The sequence below is a fragment of the Triticum aestivum genome, chromosome 6B, assembly GCF_018294505.1.
Source record: "Triticum aestivum cultivar Chinese Spring chromosome 6B, IWGSC CS RefSeq v2.1, whole genome shotgun sequence".
In the NCBI taxonomy this organism is placed as follows: domain Eukaryota; kingdom Viridiplantae; phylum Streptophyta; class Magnoliopsida; order Poales; family Poaceae; genus Triticum; species Triticum aestivum.
In genome coordinates this window covers 199,955,874-199,963,455 of record NC_057810.1, presented here as the reverse complement: position 1 = coordinate 199,963,455, position 7,582 = coordinate 199,955,874, and the positions used below count along the sequence as shown (strand labels likewise).

Here is a 7,582-nt window from a genome sequence, read left to right as displayed (position 1 = left end):
CTTCATGATCGGGAGTACTAACGATAATAGGAGGACTAGCCATAATGATGAAATAAACAAACAAACACACGAGCACACAAGAGACAAGCAAAAAAGAGGCGAACGGGAAAGAGAGGGCGAATAAAATGGCAAGGGTGAAGTGGGGGAGAGGAAAAGGAGAGGCAAAAATGGCAAATAATGTAATGCGAGGGAGATGAGTTTGTGATGGGTACTTGGTATGTGTTGACTTGAGCGAAGACCTCCCCGGCAACAGCGCCAGAAATCCTTCTTGCTACCTCTTGAGCATGCGTTGGTTTTTCCTTTGAAGAGGAAAGGGTGATGCAGCAAAGTAGCGTAAGTATTTCCCTCAGTTTTTGAGAACCAAGGTATCAATCCAGTAGGAGGCTCCACGCAAGTCCCACGTACCTACACAAACAAACAAGAACCTCGCAACCAACATGATAAAGGGGTTGTCAATCCCTTCACGACTACTTGCGTAAGTGAGAACTGATAGAGATAATAAGATAAGATAAATATTTTTGGTATTTTTATGATATAGATTGAAAAATAAAGATTACAAATAAAGTAGATAGGAAACTTATATGATGGAAAATAGACCTGGGGGCCATAGGTTTCACTAGTGGCTTCTCTCAAGATAGCATAAGTATTACGATGGGTGAACAAATTACTGCGAGCAATTGATAGAAAAGTGCATAGTTATGAGAATATCTCGGCATGATCATGTATATAGGCATCACGTCCGCGACATGTATATCGAAACGATTCTACATCTACTACTATTACTCCACACATCGACCGCTATCCAGCACGCATCTAGAGTATTAAGTTCATAAGAACAGAGTAATGCATTAAGTAAGATGACATGATGTGGAGGGATAAACTGAAGCAATATGATATAAATCCCATCGTTTTATCCTCGATGGCAACAATACAATACGTGCCTTGCTGCCCCTGCTGTCACTGGGAAAGGACACCGTAAGATTGAACCCAAAGCTAAGCACTTCTCCCATTGCAAGAAAGATCAATCTAGTAGGCCAAACCAAACTGATAATTCGAAGAGACTTGCAAAGATAACCAATCATACATACAAGAATTCAGAGGAGATTCAAATATTTCTCATAGATAAACTAGATCATAAACCCACAATTCATTGGATCTCGACAAACACACCGCAAAAAGAGTTACATCAAATAGATCTCCAAGAAGATCGAGGAGAACAATGTATTGAGATCCAAAGAGAGAGAAGAAGCCAACTAGCTAATAACTATGGAGCCGAAGGTCTGTGGTAAACTACTCACAACTCATCAGAGAGGCCTTGGTGATGATGTAGAATCCCTCCGTAATCGATTGCCCCTCCGGTAGAGCACCGAAAAAGGCTCCAAGATGGGATCTCACAGGAACAGAAGGTTGCGGCGGTGGAAATATGGTTTCGTGGTGCTCCTGGATGTTTTCAGGGTACGTAGATATATATAGGCAAAGGAGGTCAGTCAGGGGAGCCACGAGGGGCCCACGAGGCAGGGGCGCGCCTGGCACCCTCGTGGCTGCCTCGGCTGCTTCTTGACTCCACTCCAAGTCTCATGGATTGCGTTTCTTCCAAAAAGATCACTCCTGAAGGTTTCATTCCGTTTGGACTCCGTTTGATATTTGTTTCCTTCGAAACACTAAAATAGAAAAAAAACAATTTGGGCTGGGCCTCCGGTTAGTAGGTTAGTCCGAAAAATGATATAAAAGTGTATAGTAAAGCCCATAAACATCCAAAACAAGTAATATAATAGCATGGAACAATCAAAAATTATAGATACGTTGGAGACGTATCACATATCACTGATAGAAAAGGAGCAGAGAACCCTGTAGCTGATAACTTGTCTAGGCTTGAAAATATTCTTGATGACCCACGACCTATTAATGATAGCTTGCCTGATGAATAGTTAGCTGCAATAAATGTTTCTAATAATACACCTTAGTATGCCGACTATGCTAATTATATTGTTGCTAAATACATACCACCTAGCTTTACATACCAACAAAACAAAAAATTCTTCTATGATTTAGGACATTACTTTTGGGGTGACCCACATTTAAAACAATAGAGAGGCTAGCCAACTCACTCCCAGAATGCTCCCCCGATTTCATCCTTCGACGGCCGTCCGATCCTGGTCAACGTGGTCTTTTTCTCGTTCCTGGTCGTTCGATCTTCGCTGGAAATTGACCTCTGCGTTTTGACCGGATGATAGATCCTGGGCGGGGATGACTTGTGGGGATCACGCTCGATTTGCTTGGCTGGGTGCCGATTTTTTCGGTGCACGGGGCAGCCTCTCCTGCCGCGCCGCGTGCGCGCGAAGCCCGCGTCGTGGGCACTGTGCGGGCGTGGGTCGTGCACTGCTCCTTGTTTGAATGCAGTTTCTGCTACCCCACCAGTGTTTTGCGAATGATGGGTGGGCCGGTGCTTTCCGTAGTCCCGCTCGTCGGCTGTTCTGGCTGCATGTCTCATGGTGTAGGTTAGAGTTTTCTCAGTCAACCGCTTTTGGCTCCTCGTGCGAGGCCCGCGTGATGTGTCATGGGAGTTGCTGTGCCCCATGTCAGTTGCTGAGGGGTGGGCTGGAGCATGGGCACCCGGCTTGTACACCCACGATTATGCTGCCATGATGACGGGTGGGCCGCCACTACTCCTGGTCCCGCTCATCGAATCCTCCATTGGCTGGGTTGCAATTTCTCGGGTGAACCACACTTGACGCGTCGCGTCACGCGCTGCCCGCGTCCTGCGTTGGAGGAGACGGGGAGCAGTTGGCCGCGTCGTGCGTCGTGACGTTTGCAGGGCCCGTGTCCTCGAAACCTCGCCCAGTCCCCTTGCTTGGACGCTGCACCCCTTCCTCCCTCCTCGAACCCTAACCATCTCCCTCTCCTTGCGTGTTCGTGCTCGTCGCCGCCATTCCTCCCGCTCCCCATGGTTGCCCCGACGCCTCCACCGGCTAGCTACCATGGATCCATGGCCGATGGGAGAGTACAAGGCAGGGAAGGACGCCGTCGTCGACCCATCGCTTAGGTTGGTGGCGCATGGGTCGGATCTGGGCAGAAGGCCGGCGCCTACGGGGGAAAACGGCGGGGGTTGGTGCAGCGGAAAATGAGGACGGGGTCGGCCGTAGAGGGAGGCTCGCCGGCCGGAACAACCGGAGCAAGGAGGCAGTGTCGGCCATGGAGGGAGGCCCACTGGCCGGAGCAGTAGGAGCAACTGTAGCCGCTGGTCGGCCCGACACACCGCCTCCTCTGCTGCGGCCCGCACGGTCGAGAGGGGCAGCTGTGCCGTAGCTGGCGGCGAGTTCAGCGGCCGCCGCCTCCTCTCCTCTTCGAATCCAGTTCCAGTAATCTCCCGATGTCTTTCCGCTTTCATTAATTTGTAGGATTTCTTGAGCTTGCTCCTTCCTTCTTCTGTTCGTCAATGTTGCATGATCTATGAATAAATGCTCGGATATAGTTAGTCGTGAGATAGTAGGAGTACCATGGGCTTACAACTTTTGGATATCGTTAATACTTAATGGCCTGTAGTTGTTCAAAAATCTGGAATGTCTTTCGAGAACTGTTGATCAGTGTTGCTATGAGTATTTCTCAGAGTTTTGGTTGCATGGATGTACATTAGAGTAGCAGAGGTTCTTATTTTACTTTGTCCAGAAGAGGGGATTCTACTTATTTTTGTTCACAATTTTTATCTAACTTTCTATCAGCACCGACGACCACAATGGGATGGATCAAGCAGCCAAGACTCAGAGTGTGGTCGACAGTGCGGCTCTTCCAGCACTGAAGTTATGTCTTTTCGGCCAATTTCAATTGCCTCACTACCTCTACACATGGATCCTATAGGTATTTCCTAATGTAAGTGTCACTGTTTTTCTTCTTTATGTACCTGGACGGAGTGCTCATGAGGATGACGACATGCTACTGAACTCAAATTCAAAAATGAATTTGGGGGCCTGGGGTTTGAAGCCCCTCAGTAAAAGTGCTCAGGCGGCATGTCACAGTTGTTTGCTGATAATTTACCAAGAACAAATTTTGCTTGTCTCTAGCATTAGGCTATGAGCCCTAAAGCAGTTCCAGTGTGATGATCTACCTCTTGACTAGGAAGGGGGGATTGAAAGATAGCACTTGTCGTTTGAAGCAATTAGTATTGGACTACTTGAGGAAGTAGATGTTTAAACCACTAAACCTTATATTCTTTTGTAAAAAGGAGGGTGCAGATAAATAAGGGTTGTTGGCAGCAGCAACCTACACATGTGGAAACAGTGGCTATGGTAGCTCAAAGCGAAGTTGTGGCCGCTAGACAGCAACTCACAACTTAGTGGCAGCTCAAAGTACATATAATCTATTTCTTCTTGGAGCTATCTACTATAATATTATGACTCGGTGCTAGGTGAAGCTTCTATTTTCTCGCCTTTTGTGGTGGCGCTGATTCTTTCTACTGCAGTAGTTTTTCTATGTGCCATTGTAAGTGTAGGTTTTCTACAGTTAAGCCTCTCGCATTGCAAAAAGCTACATTCCATTGTTTTTCTATGTGCCATTGTAAGTGTAGGTTTTCTACCGGCTTCAACATAGATAATTAGCATGCGAGAGGCTTAACTGTAGCTTTTTGCGATGCTAGACGGACATATTCAGTACTGAAAATCTAGACTGTTCTTTCCACTCTGTAACAACTTCTATGCTTGCGCCACCATGATATCAGTACAACATTTCCCTATAAAATTTTATTGGTTGCATGTAAACTGAATTGATTTACCAGTAAAAATCTGGACAACTGATTCCAGTCGATAATAACCATTGTGGCATTACCATGATATGTCATGTATCTGCTCTGAGTTGTAGTATGTTGCAAAAAGTACAATAAGAGATAGAATGTATGCACTATGGCTAGCAGTAACTTTTTTTTGACTTGTACAACAATTGCTCTATCTATTTTTGCAGGCTATTCCTCTTGTTGCAACCTTTTCCCATAGAATCAAAAGGAATTAGATTGAAGAAATTGCAGGAGGTACTACTTCGTGTTCCATTAGCCTTACTTTTGGAGGCTTGTCTATATATAGTCTTAGTGTCAGAGGTGTGTCAATAGTAGTATTAGTTTTGGAGGCTTGTCTATATTAGTCTTATTTTTTGGATTACGTTTCTTTCCACCTACATCCTCTCTTCATAATGGATTACGTTTCTTTGTTATTGCCATGTGTTACTTTTTCTCATTACTGTGATCGTCAGTGCCCTTAGCAGTGGTTGTTCTTGCTTTATGGCTGCCTTCTCAGTGCACTTTTATTAGTTCTAATACATTAATATAATATGCTTGATTGACCATATTAATTATATATTTCACTTCACCAGGGCTGTTGGTCGAAGTGTTGGTTAAAATATTTTGGTGGCAGTGTATAAAACTAATTGTTGTACACGATTGTTAAGTGCACTTTTGAGCTTTGAGTAGACAACTGTGGTCATAATTACTTTAAAGGATCATTAGTATATATTACTGTCGGATTTCCATGTTCAGTTATTCACACTATATTATTGCTTGATTCTGATAGCTTGCTATTATTAGAGCAGGAAGGGTATTCCTGGTGTGACATTCAAAAGCAGTCAAAGCAGTGAGGTTTAGAACGGAGGAGCTCCATGGAATTGTGGATAAAAAATTATCCATAACATGTCTGTCATTGCTCATGTCGACCACAGTATGTGACCGAGCAGTGACAGTTGTCTCTAATTATCAATCTTATATAGAGTCTTCTTGATTGATGATTTTGTAGCCTTCTCTTAGCTGTACCATATTAATTCTTAAAACATGATCATTTAAAATTAGTTAGATTTAATGATTTGTTTCACCGTTTTCAAATAGGTAGTTTAAGCCCTTATTGTGTTCTGGAGCTTAATCTTTCTACCTTTTTATGATTGATTTATGCTCTCACAAGCTTAAATGTAACTATTGACATATAATCTCATGGCTCAAAGTCTTAGTTGTTGAATGTATTAAAATTTATAAGACTTGGAGTTTGCACTATAATTTCATCCAGCGGTATTCCCAGTAACTGAATGTTAAGAGCACTGACGATCCCAGGTTGTACATTCAGGTACTGGGAAATGCTTTTATCTTGCAGGCCAGTTTTACATTTATTTTTCAGTAACGAGATGACCATGAACAGGGTATCAAGGTATTTGCCTTGGCATTACTAACGTCGTGTTCAGATTACTAAAAGAAGGATTGATAACGGCATACCTTAACTCGACTGATGCTTTAACTGCTGCCTCTCTAAGCCTTGATTAGCCATGGAGATACTCAAGTTCCAAAGCCCCAAGTGAGGCTATCCTTCTAAGATCTGTTCATCCCAGTTCATTAATTTGTTTGAAATATATATGTATATTCCAATATTGCTCAATCTCCAGCCGGCCTCTAGGTTATCAGATGAAATCCGGTTAAATTTTAGGGAGGTTGAGTAGGAGTGTTTGGAACTAAAGGCTTTGTTGTTGTTATTGTTTGAGTAGGAGTGTCCCCCTTTTCTGTATAAATTTTGTTGCTATGAATAGTTGCATTGTTACGTCAGTGAAAAGTTCCTGGGCGTAGTATGTGTTCCTCTAGACTTGGTTGAAAGTATTCCTTCTGTTATCCAGTTTCTCACTATGCATGTTACCTTTGTTGCTGAATTTTGCCTATAGTTTATATATAGTAGACTCACATGATTACTTGATGACTCATTCACGCAAGAACTATTGTTAATTTTTTCCTTTTCTGCAATGATGGTCGTAGCCCTTTGACTCTACAAGCCGCAAAGGAATGAAGTGTAGAAAATATGTCCATTGTCGTTGAATTGGTGGGATTGTCACCAAGTTAGCGCTGCAGATTTCTATTTTAGAGCAAGAAGCCAAATCATGTAGTTCATTGTAAATCTTGAAAAACTTATTTATTGTCACTTCTATATCTGTTATAAACTTTTTTTGTGATGTGGTACTTGTCAATCTTGGTTTGACCTTCCATTTCAAGTCTGCCCTTAAATTCCAGCAGACCAAAAAGTCCTTGTTTCTTCAATTGGTTTCTCGTTTCATGTTTTCACTTCTATTACAGTACAACATTTCATAAACATAGCACTGGTCATTGTTTGTCCAGTTCCCTTCAAAAAAAGAAGAGATGGCTATAGAGAGTTTATCCTTCTAACATAACAGAGCAGAGGAGTGGGAACTATAAACATGCCTTAGTGAAGAGATGAAAAATGTTGTGCAAGGCATTGGTTGTTAAGCTCCTATAGTGCATCTGACCTATAAAGGGGTTGTGAGGGACAAAACGCTATGGATTCAGAGTAGTGGGAGGGCACAGTTTACCAACGGCGCAAGGACAAAGCGTGACCTTGATTCCAAAGTTCCAGCTCACATAGCAGAATTGTGTAGAGAGGATGCCTGCATTTAAAAACTCTGTTACATAGTTTGAGGCTATGTTTCTTTCAATTTTCATTATTAAGAGGATCCTTATTATTGCCAAATTGTAAATTATTTTTAAATAGCTCTTGGTTTGAAATGGGACCATGTGCCATCTGGCGCAACAGGTATTGTTATTATACATCCTATTATT

General features: G+C 42.9%; 1 long non-coding RNA gene across 4 annotated transcripts; it reads left to right on the top strand.

Moving 5' to 3' along the window:
* Positions 1-2,869: 2,869 nt before the first annotated feature.
* LOC123136557 (uncharacterized) lies at positions 2,870-6,954 on the top strand. 4 transcript variants are annotated; one of them, XR_006467062.1, is made up of 3 exons: positions 2,870-3,359; positions 3,720-4,486; positions 4,603-6,954. It is a non-coding gene; the product is annotated as an uncharacterized lncRNA (long non-coding RNA). The 4 variants fall into 4 exon arrangements; XR_006467061.1 differs by having other exon boundaries at positions 3,720-5,017; positions 5,572-6,954; XR_006467060.1 differs by having other exon boundaries at positions 3,720-5,017; positions 5,567-6,954.
* The last annotated feature ends 628 nt before the right edge of the window (positions 6,955-7,582 follow it).